Raw genomic sequence first — 16,184 nt, 5'->3', positions numbered from 1 at the left:
GAGAGAGAGTCAGAGAGAGGGACAGATAGGGACAGATAAACAGGAAGGGTGAGAGATGAGAAGCATCAACTCATAGTTGTGGCACCTTAGTTGTTCATTGATTGCTTTTTCATATGTGCCTTGACCAGGAGGCTACAGTAGACTGAGTGACCCCTTGCTTGAGCCAACAACCTTGGGTCCAAGCCAGTGAGCTTTACTCAAACCAGATGAGCCCGTGCTGAAGCTGGCGACCTCGAGGTCTCAAACCTGGGTCCTCCGCATCCCAGTTCAACGCTCTATCAACTGTGCCACCGCCTGGTCAGGCCATATTCATTCTTATCAAAATGTCTGTCTAGACCTGTGGTGGCGCAGTGGATAAAGCGTCGACCTGGAAATGCTGAGGTCGCCGGTTCGAAACCCTGGGCTTGCCTGGTCAAGGCACATATGGGAGTTGATGCTTCCAGCTCCTTCCCCCGTCTTTCTCTCCTCTCTCTCCCTCTCTGTCTCTCTCTCTCTCCTCTCTAAAAAATGAATAAATAAAAATTTAAAAAAAATGTCTGTCTAGATCAGCACTGTACAGTAGAATTTTCTGAGATAATAAACATGTTCTATATTTCTGTTGTCCAATAGAGTAGCCATTCGCCACATGTGGTTACTGAGCACTTGAAATGTGTCTGGTGTGCCTGTGCAATTGAATTTTAAATTTTATTTAGTTCTTATTTATTTAAATTCATATTTAAGTAGAACCATGTGGCTAGAGGCCACTACATTGGATAGCACAGGTCCACACCCAGTAATCAAAGTGGAAAGAGTTATACTTTGGTTGCCATTAAGGTCCATGCATGTTTCCTCACAATGCACTTAACATTGTGTGGCTCCCTGCTGTCTGGGAGGACATGGCTAATCAGTGATGGCAGGGGACCAATATTCTAAAACATACACCCAGTTGCTCTTTGTGTAATTCCTAGCCTACCTGTGGTTCTGCCTTTTATCACTGGCTGTCATGTTTATAACTGAATTCTCAAAACCACAGAATAATATTTACTGGGGAATTTCACATATAACTGGTCAGAGGAAAGCATAAATTGATTTTCCATTCAATATCATCAGTATATAGTAGCACACTATATAACCAGACAGATTTTATGTCTAGTATACTTACTTGTTCTGAATAAAAGCTTTTCGCCTTTCTATAGCTCAGTAGACAGTATTATTTCCAAATGGACAGGTCAAAGATGATTTCAGTACTGGCTTCTTCTTTCTGTAAAACTGCTCCTCATTCTATAAAACTAACAAAACAGAACCAGAAACTATCAGGCAGCAACCATGGTCTCCTTTGTACTTATTCTTTTCTTTTCTTCACCCAATAAGGACACACACACTGTAAGGTTCAACTTCTGTTGTTTTTTTATTTACTATATTTTTGAGACCTTTCTATATTAGTTAAGCATTAAACTGCCTCATTTTATTTTATTTTTTAATGTTTATTTTATTGACTTTAGAGAGAGGAAGGGAGATGCAAGAGAGAGACAGGAACATCAATCTGTTCCTGTATGTCCCCTGATCAGGGATCGAGCCAACAACCTCTGTGCTTTAGGACAGTGCCCCAACCAACCAAGCTATCCAGCTAGGGCTAAACTGCCTCATTTAAAAAATCAACCTCATTGAGGTATAATTTACAAACAATAAAAGTGCAAGGAGGGCTCTGTTGTTTAGAGGGTAGCTCAGTTGTTTAGAGTGTCGTCTCAATATGCCAAGGTTGTGGATTTGATCCCAGGTCAGTGCACAAGCAAGAATCAACCAATAGCCTGACCAGGCGGTGGCGCAGTGGATAGAGCATTGGACTGGGATGCAGAGGACCCAGGTTTGAGACCCTGAGGTCACCAGCTTGAGCATGGGTTCATCTGGTTTGAGCAAAGCTCACCAGCTTGGACCCAAGGTTGCTGGCTCAAGCAAGGGGTTACTCAGTCTGCTGAAGGCCCGTGGTCAAGGCACATATGAGAAAGCAATCAGTGACCAACTAAGATATCGCAACACGCAACGAAAAACTAATGATTGATGCTTCTCATCTCTCCGTTCCTGTCTGTCTGTCCCTGTCTATCCCTCTGACTCTCTCCCTCTGTCTCTGTAAAAAAAAAAAGAATCAACCAATAAAATGCATAAATAAGGGGAATGACAAATTGATGTCTCTCTCTCTCTCTCTCTCTCTCTCTCTCTCTTCTCTCTAAAATCAATCAGTCAATAAAAAATTTTTAAGTGCAAGGAGCTTTGGCAAATGTACACACCCAAGTCAATAATAACCTAATTAAGAGTTCAAATACTGTATTTCTATCATGGCAGCAAGTTCCCTATACCCCTTTATAGTCCATCCCTCCTATTTTCCACCAAAGCAACCAACGATTGATTTGTTTAACTATAAATCACTTTTTCCTGTTCTAGAAATGGATATAAATGGAAAAATATACTCTATGTGCTTTTGTGTCTGGCTCCTACCACTTACTACCATGTTTTTGAGATTCGCCCTGTTTTCTGCATGTAATAGGGGTTCAGTCCTTTTTATGGCTGAGCAATACCATTATATGAAGAGATCAATTATCAATTCTTCTATTGATAGACATTTGGTTTGCTTTCAGTTTATTAGTATTATGAAAGTGTCTGCTATGAACAATCTTGTACAAGTAAGTATCTGTGGACATATGTTTTCATTTCTCCTGGGTACATACCTAGAAGTGGAATTTCTGGCTTATATAGTAAGTGTATGACAATTTTATAGGAGGTACCAAACTATATATTTTTCAAAGTGTTTGGACCATTTTACATGCCCACCAGCATGTAAAATCAACAGTTCCAGCCATTCCAAATCCTCACCACTGCTTGGCATTATCCATCTTTTAAATTTTAGCCATTTTAATAAGTGGATAGGGATATCTCATTATATAGCTTTAAAATTTTTTTTTATTGATTTTAGTGAGAAAGTAAGGGAGGGAGAGAGAGAGAGAGAAAGAGACAGAGAAAGAGAGGGAGAGAGAGACAGGAACATCAATCTCCTGTATGTGCCTGACTGAGGAATCAAACCTGCAACCTCTGCACTTTGGAATGATGCTCTAACCCAGTGGTCCCCAACCTTTTTTGGGCCACGGACCGGTTTAATGTCAGAAAATATTTTCACGGACCGGCCTTTACGGTTGGATGGATAAAAGTATCACGTGACCGAGACAAGCATCAAGAGTGAGTCTTAGACGAATGTAACAGAGGGAATCTGGTCATTTTCTAAAAATAAAACATCATTCAGACTTAAATATAAATAAAATGGAAATAATGTAAGTTATTTATTCTTTCTCTGTGGACCAGTACCAAATGGCCCACGGACGGGTACCAGTCCGCGGCCCAGGGTTTGGGGACCACTGCTCTAACCAACTGAGCTATCCAGCCAGGGCTCATTATAGAGTTTTAATTTAAAATTTTCTTGATGGTTAATAATCTTGAGCATCTTTTTATACAGTTTATTGTGTACTCAAATTTTTCTGAAGTATCTGTACAAATATATTGCCCATTTTAGAAATTGGGTTGTCTTTTTATTATTGACTTCATAAGTTCTGGATGTAAGCTTATTGTCAGATATATGTATTATGACTATTTTCTCCTAATCAATGGTTGATTTTTATTGTACCTGGGGTTTAATTTATAGAGAGAGCTGACTTACAAAATGGAGAAGTCAATGCCAATGAAAGAAGTTTCATTACTTACAGTTCCTAAGAGAAGGATAGTGTGCCACACCACACAGGGCCACACAGGGAAGTGCTGAAGTTGATCAGCAGGTAGAAGGAGCAAAGGAGAAGGCTGAGCCCAGACAGAGCCTCTGTCATGGTTTTCACAGAAAAGAATGGGTGAGGCAGGGTAGGCAACTCTGAGCTGTTTAAGATTGCATCATTTAAATAATCTCAGCAGACTCTGGGCTGTGAGGAGGGCCCTGGAATGATTTAGGGTAGGTATGTGAGAGATAAAATTGGCTAGAGTGACCAGGCGGTGGCGCAGTGGATAGAGCGTTGGACTGGGATGTGGAGGACCCAGGTTTGAGACCCTGAGGTTGCCAGCTTGAGCACTGGCTCATCTGGTTTAAGCTAAAGCTCACCAGCTTGGACCCAGGGTCACTGGCTCGAGCAAAGGGTTACTTGGTCGGCTGAAGGCCCACGGTCAAGGCACATATGAGAAAGCAATCAGTGAACAACTAAGGTGTCACAATGAAAAATTGATGATTGATGCTTCTCATCTCTCCCCATTCCTGTCTGTCTGTCCCTATCTATCCCTCTCTCTGACTCTCTCTGTATCTCTAAAAAATAAAAATAAATTTAAAAAAATTGGCTAGAGTATGGTCTTTGGATTGGTTGGTTGGTTTGCACATGATAGGCACACTCACAGTCAAATTTTCTGCTTTCCTTAGGAACTAGATGGACCTGGTAAGGGTGGTCTTTCTGGGCCAGCAAAGCCCCAAGATAGCAAAGCATCATAAAATACAGGGAAAAAAATTAATCCAATGGTTTGCCTTTCTTACATCTTTTAAAGGCAAATTATTTTCATTTTTATGAAGTCCAACTTATTAGTTTTTTCTTTTTTGATTCATGCTTTTTGTGTCCTATCTACAAAATTATTGTTATCCTGAGCCACAAATATTTTCACCTAAATTTCTTCTTTAGTTCTTGCTTTTACTTTTTGTTCATATGTAAAATAAGGAGTTGAGGTTTATATATTTCACATAGGGATATTCATATTTCCAGCATGACTGCTTTAAAGAATATAATTTATCCATTTAATTTGTGTCTATTTCTGAACTCTGTTCTGTTCCATTGATTTATATATCTGTCCTTATACTAATATCACACTGTCTTGATTACTGTGTCCTTATACTAAGTCTTGAAACCAGGTAGTGTAAATCCTTCAATTTTTGTTCTTTTTCAGAATAGTTTGCATTTTCGCATAAAATTTAAAATTGATTTATTGATTTCTGTTTTTAAAAGTTTTCTTGACTTCTGATTTCTGGTCTGACATGTAATGAAGTTATTACTCCATCATAACATCAAGTAGAAAGCTGAATAAACTGAAAATCAACAACATTTTTTAGGTCTATCAGGGAATAAAGGTAACAGGGCAAACTGTTGCCCCCAAATATCAGGCAGATACAGAGAATCACAACTTGCCTGACCAGGCGGTGGCGCAGTGGCTAGAGCGTCGGACTGGGATGTGGAGGACCCGGGTTTGAGACCCCAATGTCGCCAGCTTGAGCATGGGCTCATCTGGTTTGAACAAGGCTCACTAGCTTGAGCCCAAGGTCTCTGACTCGAGCATGGGGTCACTTGGTCTGCTGTAGCCCTCGGTCAAGGCACATATGAGAAATCAATCAATGGACAACTAAGGAACTGCAACAAAGAATTGATGTTTCTCATCTCTCTCCCTTCCTGTCTGTCTGTCCCTATCTGTCCCTCTCTCTGACTCTCTCTGTCTCTGCCAAAAAAAAAAAAAGAGAGAGAGAGAGAATCACAACTTACTGGAGTAGAAACCTCAGAGGAACCAGAATGGGGGTATGACCCCTAAACTATAATTGAAGAATTGCTAGAGGCTCAGTGTGAACAAATCTAGAATTAAAAAAGAAAATACCCGAGAAAGGGCCAGTGTGAGGAGGGCCCTCATGCCCTTGTGAATTTTACCTCTTTGGAGCCCTATCAGGACATCAAAGTAAAAATCAGAGAAAAACTCCCTCCTACTTCTAGCCATTTTGAAATATACCTTTGGAATATTATCAGAGCCCATCTGGCCTGAGGGAAGGGAACTACCAAGCTCTAACCTCCTCTAGCTTTACCCACAGGAGAATATTATATTTATTTATTTAACTACAGAGACAGTTATTTTTTTAATGGATTATTTTTTAAAAAAAACTTTATTTTGATTTTAGAGAGAGTGTAAGGGACAGAGAAAGAGACAGAAACATCCATTTGTTTTTTTGTATGTGCCTTCACCAGGATTGAACCAGCAACCTCTGTGCATCGGTCAACACTAACCAACTGAGCTATCCAGTCACAGCACTACAGACACGTTTAAAAGTCACTACCATCAGTACCGAAGAAATAAAGGCATGAAAAATATTTCAAGTTCTGGAATATAATGTGAAATAGAATATTTATTATTTTCTGTTAAACTTATTCTTACATTTAAGACTTTTAATAACTATTTATTATCTGTTGCCTCGTGAAAGAAACTCTTTGAAAATAAAAAAATTTTAAAGTGTTTTTTATATAACTATGAGCCAAAATATATTGACAATTCTTCTTGAGGAGCCAGAGAACCTGAGGCTTTCAAGACTAGAGAAACAAGCCCTGGCCGGATACTCAGTTGGTTAGTGCATTGTCCTGAAGGGTAGAATTTGCCAGTCTGATTCCTGGTCAGGGCACATACAGGAGCCGATCAACAGACTGATGTCCCTATCTGTCTCTCTCTCCCTTCCTTCCTTGCTAAAATCAATAAATAAACATCTTTAAAAAATATTAGAGAAACAAAAGCTGTTAAAGGAAGAAAAATTGTCTTCTAGGGCAGTTTTTCTTTTTTTTTTCTTTTCAGGAGATAGGGTTGGACATTAGTCTGGAAAGATGTAAGGCTTTTTTTTATATTATTATTATTTTATTTATTTATTTATTTATTTTTAGAGAGGAGAGAGAGAGGGAGAGAGAGGAGAGAGAGACAGAGAGAGAGAAGGGGGGAGGAGCTGGAAGCATCAACTCCCATATGTGCCTTGACCAGGCAAGCCCAGGGTTTCGAACTGGCGACCTCAGCATTTCCAGGTCTATGCTTTATCCACTGCGCCACCACAGGTCAGGCGGCAGTTTTTCTTTTCAAAAATTTTCATTGAATTTATTGGGGTGACATCGGTTAATAAAATTAGATAGGTTTCTAGTATACAATTCTATATTACATCATCTGTATACTGTATTGTGTGTTCCCCACCCAGAGTCAAGTCTCCTTCCATCATCTTTTATTCCCACTCTGCTCTCTTCGACCTCCCCTAACTCGGGCAGTTTTTCAAACTGGTCAATTCAGTGAGTCATGAAATCAATTTAAGTGAGTTACAATTAGTATATTTTTATAAATTAAATAGAATTAAAACTATCAGAATGCACTTACTTTTTAAAAGAAAAAAAATTTTTTTTGCAACTGTTTGTATATCCTAGTGATGTACAATGTATTTCTTATTGGGAGTTGAGGTCAAGGAAAGTTTAAAGGTTAGTGTTCTAGGATGACCCCCATGGAGGAATATTTAATTCTACTTGGAAGAAGTGACTTTTGAGTTGTTCTTGAAGGAAGTCCAAGTTTACCAGGCAGTAAAGGGGAAAGGCTCTTTGTAGGCAGAAGCAGCAGCCTCGGGCAGGAGCCACGGTGGAGCCTGGAAACCAGACGGGACAGCACAGTGTAAGCAAGGGCCTGCTTTAGTGTCAGGATTGTGTTCAGATGTCGGCTCTACCTGACAAGCTGAGTCTGACGGACACACAGAAAGCACTCAGTAAGTAGCAGCTACTGCAGTTTTTTTTCCCCCTTCTTTCTATCACCTCCCCCCAGAAAGGGGGTGTCTGAACTGGACCTCCATTGACCTGGCCGGAGTTTAAGAGAAAACAGAGGAAAGAGGAAGAAGAAAGAGGAAGGATCTAAGAAGTTCCTTATATTCACTTGTGGACAGAATAAACTAGTTCTAGAGTTGGCCAAGCAGTCACTTTGTCTGCTAAAATAGTCAGTTAAAATTGATCAATGAATCATCAGGCAGGAATCTCAGCTGATTCTGAAGATGCTAAAAACTCATATTCAGTTTGGATACTGGGAGTATTCTTTCTGTCCACAGAAATGTGACTAGTTATCAATTGTTTTTGAGAATAAAATCAACCCACAGTCTGAAGCTCAGGTAGTCCACTCTCAGTTCTGGCATAAATGACAGAGTTGTCATTAGTTTGTTCCCCTGGATTGTGACTATGGCTCTGAACACTTCCCCACATCCTTAAGCAAGCTGTTCAGTGAATAACTGAGTTGCATGGAAGAAGTCCTTTTCCTACATTTGTATAAATACTTTGGAAAACAATATTTAGAACCATGGTAATTCTAAAAATGGGTATTTTATTCTAAATGTTTATAAGCTCCTTAGAGAACTTAAGTTCCTCAGGAGCCATATAACCTGCATCTATGGATTTATCCCACAACTCTGGATGAAATAAGGGAAAAGTCATATATCATAGGAACAGAGAGGAAGCACACACAGAAGTGGAAAGTATGTGTGAGCTTTGGCATTGCAGTCCTGAATTAAAATCCTCATGCTGCAGTTCATTAAATGGGTACCCTCCCCTTACTGAGTCTTGCTTCCTTTATCTGGAGCATTGACATGAATAATATGCATCTTCTAGCACTATTGTGAAGATTAAATGAGAAAGTGGTTGGGATGAAGTTGGCCAGTGGGTGCTATTTGTATTCTTTTCTAGTAAAAAGGTTCTGGTCTAGAATGTTCTTAGATCTCCAATAGACTCCAGAAATCTCACATAGTATTGTTAATATACGATATTAGTGGTATGAATGGAATTGTGGTCCCCCCATATCTTTTAAATTCTAACCCCCTCAGAACATGATTATATTTGGAGATAGAGCCTTTAATAATGTGGATACTTTTTAAAACTTTTATTTTTTGCCTAAACAGGCAGTGGTGCAGTGGATAGAGCGTCAGACTGGACACAGAGGACCCAGGTTTGAAACCCTGAGGTCACTGGCTTGAACATAGGATCAAAGACATGACCTCATGGTCGCTGGCTTGAGCCCAAAGGTTTCTGGCTTGAGCAAGGAATCACTCTGTCTGCTGTTGCCCCCTGGTCAAGGCACTTAGGAGAAAGCAATCAATGAACAACCAAGGCATTGCATTGAAGAATTGATGCTTCTCAGCTCTCTCCCTACCTATCCCTCTTTCTGTCTCTGTCACAAAAAATATATATTGATTGATTGATTTTAGAGAGGGAGAAAGAGACAGGAACATCCATCCATTCCTGCATGTGCCCTGACCAGGGAATTGAACTGGCAACCTCCATGCATCAGGATGACATGCCACCCGACCAAGCCATCCAGCCATGGCAAGAGATAAAACCTTTAAAGAGGTAATTAAGACCCCTCCTTTTTTTGTTTTTTTAGGACCCCCTTTAAAAGCACTCACTGGACTTTTTGCTAATGACCCACTGAGCCACCAGGAAAGGGCAAAATAAAAACACTGCTTTTGGATGAAGGAGCAGCATGTTTTATTGTTTTGCTTCAATTGGTGGTGTGACAAGGTGTTAAAAAAAATAAACATTGGCCCTGGCCAGTTGGCTCAGTGGTAGAGCGTCGGCCTGGCGTGCGGTGGACCCGGGTTCGATTCCCGGCCAGGGCACAAAGGAGAAGCGCCCATTTGCTTCTCCACCCCCCCCTTCCTCTCTGTCTCTCTCTTCCCCTCCCGCAGCCAAGGCTCCATTGGAGCAAAGAAGGCCTGGGCGCTGGGGATGGCTCCTTGGCCTCTGCCCCAGGCACTAGAGTGGCTCTGGTCGCGACAGAGCAACGCCCTGGAGGGGCAGAGCATCGCCCCCTGGTGGGCAGAGTGTCGCCCCTGGTGGGCGTGCTGGGTGGATCCCAGTCGGGCGCATGCGGGAGTCTGTCTGTCTCTCCCGTTTCCAGCTTCAGAAAAATACAAAAAAAAAAAAAAAAATTTTTTTTAAATAAAAAATAAACATTAATTAATTAATATTTTTAAAAGAAGTAATTAGGTTAAAATGAATCTAATAGGGTGGGCCCTAATCCAATATTACTGGTGTTCTTAACAAGAATGAGATTTGTACACATACAGACCCCAGAAATGCCAGGTCAGAGGAGAGACAGTGAGAAGGCAGACATCTGCAAGCCATGGAGAGTGGCCTCAGGAGAAACCAAATCTGTCCACGTTTTGATCTTGAACTTCTAGCCTGCAGAACTGTGAGAAAATAACTTCCACTTGGGTAAGCCACTGATTTTGTAGCATTTTGTTGTGGCAACCTAAGCAGAGTAATACAATTAGTATTATAGAAGTGTGCTGAACTATTAAGAGAACAATGACAGAAGACCAATTCTATCCTATTTCTGTAAACTTGAAGCATGTCAATTAACCTCTCTTCACATTTCCCACTCCTCTAACCCAGCGTTGTACTGACTGAGATAAAGTATGTATGTAAAGACCCAATTAACAATCGGTGTCCTGTAACAGTGGGTTTCTTCTCTCTAGATCAGTGATTTTCAACCTTTTTCATCTCATGGTACACATAACTAATTACTAAAATTTTGCAGCACACCAAAAATATATTTTTCCCTATCTGACAGAAAATAGGTATAATTTTGATTAATTTACAAATAATAATAATAATAATAGTAATTACCTACCCTTTTTGCTCCAAAGTGACTTTTTAAAAAATCAGCTACCTATACTTGTATATTAGGATTTCTGGTACCAAGAACTAACCAATCATATGCAACCTTATTATGTGATGTGACGAATAAGATGCAGCAGCCCTGTTATATGGTCTATATATTTATGGTTTAAGATAGGTCATTCACATTGGACAGCTATTGTTGTATTGGCTGTTATCATTTTTATTTTAACATTCTAAGGGAAAAGAGGTCAGTGCACCTGACTAAATAGTCAGGTATTGCATGTTTTAAAAATTCCCATGGCACACCAGTTGAAAATCGCTGCTCCAGATATCAGGTTTCTCACAAGTAATGCAGGGGATTGGTGGACTAGTGGTCTCCCACAGTCTTTGCAGCTTCCCTTCTATGATTCTAACAACAGTTTTAGGAACAAAGTAGGTTTCTTTCCTGTAAGCTCAAAAAACTATTTCAGTGCTCTTTCCCTCACTTTGTCTCATGGTAAACACAAATGCACCCTTCTGAATTAATGTACATTTATACCTCAATTAAAAGGAATCTAATTAAACCCCACCAGGCCAGACTAACTACCCCTAAAAGTTTCCCTGATAGTAAATCCCGCCATGCAAAACCACAGTCTTCAATGTCAAGGCTTTTTTATACACCCAGACACAAGCCTTAAGTAAATGTGAACCCAAATTTTAATATTTAGTTCCAAAACCCATTTAAAACCCCATTCTCACCTGATCAGTGGTGGCACAGTGGATAAAGCGTCGACCCGGAATACTTTGTCAGTTCGAAACTCTGAGGCTGCTGGCTCTGAGCATGAGCTTGTCAGTGTAGGGTCACTGGCTTGAATGGGGGGATCATCCATACAATCCCAAAGCTCCCAAAGCTTACCAGCAAGAGTCCCAAGGTCCCTGGCATGAAAAGCCAAAGGGCTCTGGTTTAAGCAAGGGGACATTGGCTTGGCCCCGGCCAAGGCATTTAGGAGAAGCAATCAATACATAACTAAAGTGAAAGCAACTACAAGTTAATGCTTTTCACCCTCTCTCTCCTATCCCTCCCCCCCCCCTCTCTCTCACACACACACACACACACACACACACACACACACACACACACACACACACAATTCTCTGTCCCCACAGTACCTGGCTGAACAGTTGCCCTGTTCTTGGTGGATCAAATGCTTTTAAAATAAAATGTATTTTTGCTTCCCATTTCACAGGGAGGCCTGAGGTCTGTAAAGGAAGATACTGACAAGTTCTCTTTCCCCGCCCCCCCCCCCCCCAAAGCATAGTAAGAGTGGTTTTGAAACAAGTACTACTGCTAAGAAAGGGAAGACAAATGTAAGTAGAAGTAGCCAAAGAAGGGGAACTTCAGACTTAAGCAAAATCTAGAGCCTGACTGGTGGTGGTGTAGTGGATAGAGCATTGACCTGGGACGCTGAGGTCTGAGGTTTGAAACCCTGAGGTAGGCAGCTTGAGCCCAAGGGTCGCTGACTTGAAGCCTAAGGTCACTGGCTGGAGCACTGGCTCAGCTGAGACCCCCCTCCCTTTGGCCAAGGCATGTTTGAGAAAGCAATCAATGAACAACTAAAGTGCCGCAACTGTGAGTTAATGCTTCTCATCTCTCTTCCTTCCTCATTTGTTTCCTAAGTGTTCATGATGTGTGAATCCTATTGCTGTTGGTTTATTTTACAGCTTAAAATGAAGCAAAGTATTTTGAACATTTAATTTGCATTAATTTTTATGGTTGAGAGAGAGACAGAATGAACCCATTTGGTTGGTTAAAGCATATTGCTACTGCAAAGTCATGCTTACCATCTGTGCCTTGGATTGTAGCAGACTTCTAAGCAACGCGTACTCTGTCACTAGGGTCCTAGGTAAGGTTAGCACAGAGCAAATGGATTACTACTGTCAGTCCACAGTTGATTAGAATATATCTTGTTTAGGATTTCTTCTGAATGGAATCATAAAGGATATATTCTTTTGTGTCTGTCTTCTTTGATATTTATCCATGTTCTTGTATATATCATTAGTTCACTCATTTTTATTGCTGAGTGCTATCCCATCACATGTATCACCCACACATACATGTGTATATAAATATCATGCATACACACATGTATATATGTTCGCGATTTATCCATTAATCTGTTAATAGATGTTTGGTTGTTTCTAGTTTTTGGTTGTTATGAATAAAGCTGCTATAAACATTTATGTACAAGTTTTTGTGTAGACACAGGTTTTTTTTTTTTTAAATATTTTTTTATTTATTCATTATAGGGAGGGAAGAGAGAGAGAGAGAGAGAGAGAGAGAGAGAGAAGGGGGGAGGAGCAGGAAGCATCAACTCCCATATGTGCCTTGACCAGGCAAGCCCAGGGTTTTGAACCGGCAACCTCAGCATTTCCAGGTTGATGCTTTATCCACTGCGCCACCACAGGTCAGGCCTAGACACAGGTTTTTATCACATAAATACTTAGGATTGGGATTGATAGGTCACATGACAAGTAAATATTTGACTTTATAAGAAACTATAAAATAGTTGTCTTTGTGTATTAGCATTCTAGTTAGCCCATATCCTTGCCAATGCTTGGTATCATCAGTCTTTGAAGTAAACTTTATTTCTTAGAACAGTTTCAGATTTACAGAAAAATTATCAAGATAGTACAAAGTTCTCATATACACCTGCACCTGCTTTCCCTATTATTAACATATTATTATGGTAAATCTATTTATCAGTTGGTTTTTTTTATTCATCAGTTTTTAAAATGTAGTTATTCTGAGGAGTCTGTAGTGGTATTTCATGTGGTTATAATTTAAATTTCCATTGTGTTGCCTGACCTATGGTGGCGCAGTGGGATAAAGCGTCAACCTGGAACACTGAGGTTGCCGGTTCGAAACCTTGGGCTTGGCTGGTCAAGGCACATATGGGAGTTGATGCTTCCTGCTCCTCCCCCTTCTCTCTCTCTCTCTCTCTCCCCCCCTAAAAATCAATAAATAAAATATTAAAAAAAAAATAAATTTCCATTGTGACTAATGATATTGGGCACCATAATATGCTTATTAGCCAAATGAGTATCTTCTTTTGTGAAATAACTATTCAAATCTTTTGTCCACGTTGTAATAACAATGAGAGATATAAGAATTCTTTAAGTAGACCCTGGCTGGTTGGCTCAGCAGTAGAGCATTGGCCCAGCATGTGGAAGTCCCAGATTCAATTCCTAGCCAGGGCACACAGGAGAGGCGCCCATCTCCTTCTCCACCCTTTCCCCTCTTCTTCCTCTCTATCTCTCTCTTCCCCTCCTGCAGCCAAGGCTCTATTGGAGCAAAGTTGGCCTGGGCGCTGAAGACGACTCTATGGCATCCGCCTCAGGTGCTAGAATGGCTTTGGCCTCAATGGAGCAATGCCCCAGATGGGCAGAGCATCGCCCCCTGGTGGGCATGCTGGGTGGATCCTGGTCGGGTGCATGCAGGAGTCTGTCTGACTGCCTCCCTGCTTCTAACTTTGGAAAAATACACACACACAAAAAGCTTTATTTTAGAGACCAATTGTTTGTCAGATAGATGGTTTGTGAATATTTTCTCTATGTGGTCTGACTTAATGTCTTTAACAGTTTTTAAACTTTATGAAGTTCATTTCATTTATGATTTGTACTTTTTGTATCATATTTAAGACTGCTGTTAACCCAAGACAGCAAAGCAGCAAAGAGTCTATCTGCAAAGATTACATCTGCAATCTTGGTGTGTGTGTGTGTGTGTTTGTGTGTGTGAGAGAGAGAGAGAGAGAGAGTGAGAGAGAGAGAGAGACTGACAGGAACAGGCAGTAAGAGAGAAAGATGAGAAGCATCGACTTGTACTTGTGGCACTTTAGTTATTCATCGATTGTTTTGTCATATGTGCCTTGACCAGGGGGCTCCAGCTGAGCCAGTGACCCCTCGCTCAAGCCAGCAACCCTGGGGTCAAGCTGGTGAGCCTGTGCTCAAGCCAAATGGGCCCACACTCAAGCAGGAGACCTCAGAGTTTTGAACCTGGGTCCTCAGTGTCCCAGGTTGATGCTCTTTGCACTGTTCCAGCATGTGGTCAGGCTCCATCTGCAATCTTAATTCTTTTTTGCCATGTAACATAAGATATTCACAGGTTATGGGTTTTAGAACGTAGAAGTCTTGCAGGCCATTATTCTTACTACATTAAGTCCATTACCAGGATGAAAGATGACTCTTCTGTTCCTAGTTTGATGAGGTTTTTCTTTCTTTATTTTTTACCATGACACATATTGGCGTGTTTACTATGAGCCAACCACTCAAAGTATCTTAGACATATTATGTCATTTAACCCTCACATTTGACATGATTATCATCTCCAATTTACAGAGTAACGGAGGCTTAGAGAAAGAACTTTTCCTAGAATAGTGTAACTAATAGCAGAAATAAAATTTGAACAGAAATATGTTAAAATTAAAGCTCAATTTTTAAGTAACAACTGAAATGGAGAGCAGATATTATTCATTTTCTGCATAAGGTCATTCACTTGTCTTTTTTAAATAGCTCTATTGAGATATAATTCACATACCTTACAACTTACTCATTTAAAGTATATGATTCAATAGCTCTTAGTATATTCTCAGAGTTATGTACTTATCACAGCCATCAATTTTAGAACATTTTTAAAACCCTCAAAAGAAAATCTGTACTTCTTGGCTATCACCCCTAACACCCATGCACCCAGCCCTAGGTAACCATTAATCTGCTTTCTGTCTCCATAGACTTGCCTATTCTGCATACTTCATATAAATGGAATCATAATATGTAGTATTGTGACTGCCTTTTTTCACTTAGCATAATATTTTAAAGATTCATCCATGTTGTATCATGTATTAGTACTTCATTACATTTTATTGCCAAATAATATTCTACTGTATGGATATACTAAGTTTTATTCATTCATCATTTGATCAACATTTAGATTGTTTCTGCTTTTTTTACTATTATGAATAGTGCTGCTATGAATATTAGTGTACAAGTTTTTGTGTGAATATATACTTTTATTGGGTATATACCTAGGAGTGAAATTGCTAGATCATATAGTATATCTGAAGAACTGACAGACTTTTCCAAAAAAGCAGTACCATTTTACACTAATGAGTTATGATGGATCCAGTTTCTCCGCATCATTACTAACAGTTTTTATTATCTGTATTTTTTATTATAGCCATCCCAGTGTGTCTGAAGTGTATCTCATTTGGTTTTTGCATTTATCTATTCTTTCATTTATTCACTCCTTTAAAAAATAAATAAGTGAAAAACAGCATTAAAAAATAAAAAGTATAATGACATATTTGGGGTAAGTGCTAGGAGAGAATAAACAGGTTTCTATACTAGAGACTACTGTGATAGTCAAGGATACTAGGAAGGTTACATTTACACTGAGGTCTCAAATATAAATGGAAAAAAACTAAAAGTGCCAAGGAAAAACTTTCCAGAGAAGAGCAAAAACAGAGGTCTCTCTAAAATCAATAAATTAAAAGATGAATTAGTCCTTAGATCTTCTTCTAGACATGCAATTTCACTTTGGTCTGAATCTCAGACTTGCTTCACTGCATGGTTCCCAAATGCCAGTCTTCACTCCCACCTCAAACAAAGAAACATAGATTGCCTGCCCACTGCCCCTAAGCAAGAGAGAATAATTTGAGAAAAATCTATTAAACCTGCCGCAACCAGTGCAGGGAAGTGAAGGCCTGAGTGGGGGCGATGGAGGATTAA

The 16,184-nt window shown here is 39.9% G+C and overlaps 1 long non-coding RNA gene and 1 other non-coding gene across 2 annotated transcripts; one reads left to right on the top strand and one right to left on the bottom strand.

The window, feature by feature from the left end:
- Nucleotides 1-1,160: 1,160 nt before the first annotated feature.
- LOC136397947 (uncharacterized) lies at nt 1,161-11,687 on the bottom strand. The gene is made up of 3 exons (XR_010749947.1): nt 11,571-11,687; nt 11,160-11,336; nt 1,161-1,268 (listed from the first exon to the last, which is right to left on the bottom strand). It is a non-coding gene; the product is annotated as an uncharacterized lncRNA (long non-coding RNA).
- LOC136401602 (small nucleolar RNA SNORA21) lies at nt 9,183-9,318 on the top strand. The gene has a single exon (XR_010750625.1). It is a non-coding gene; the product is annotated as a small nucleolar RNA SNORA21 (small nucleolar RNA).
- Nucleotides 11,688-16,184: the final 4,497 nt, after the last annotated feature.

Source organism: Saccopteryx leptura, chromosome 3 (assembly GCF_036850995.1).
Source record: "Saccopteryx leptura isolate mSacLep1 chromosome 3, mSacLep1_pri_phased_curated, whole genome shotgun sequence".
Taxonomy (NCBI): Eukaryota; Metazoa; Chordata; class Mammalia; order Chiroptera; family Emballonuridae; genus Saccopteryx; species Saccopteryx leptura.
Note: the sequence above shows the minus strand (reverse complement) of the source record. Positions and strands in the feature narration are given on the sequence as shown.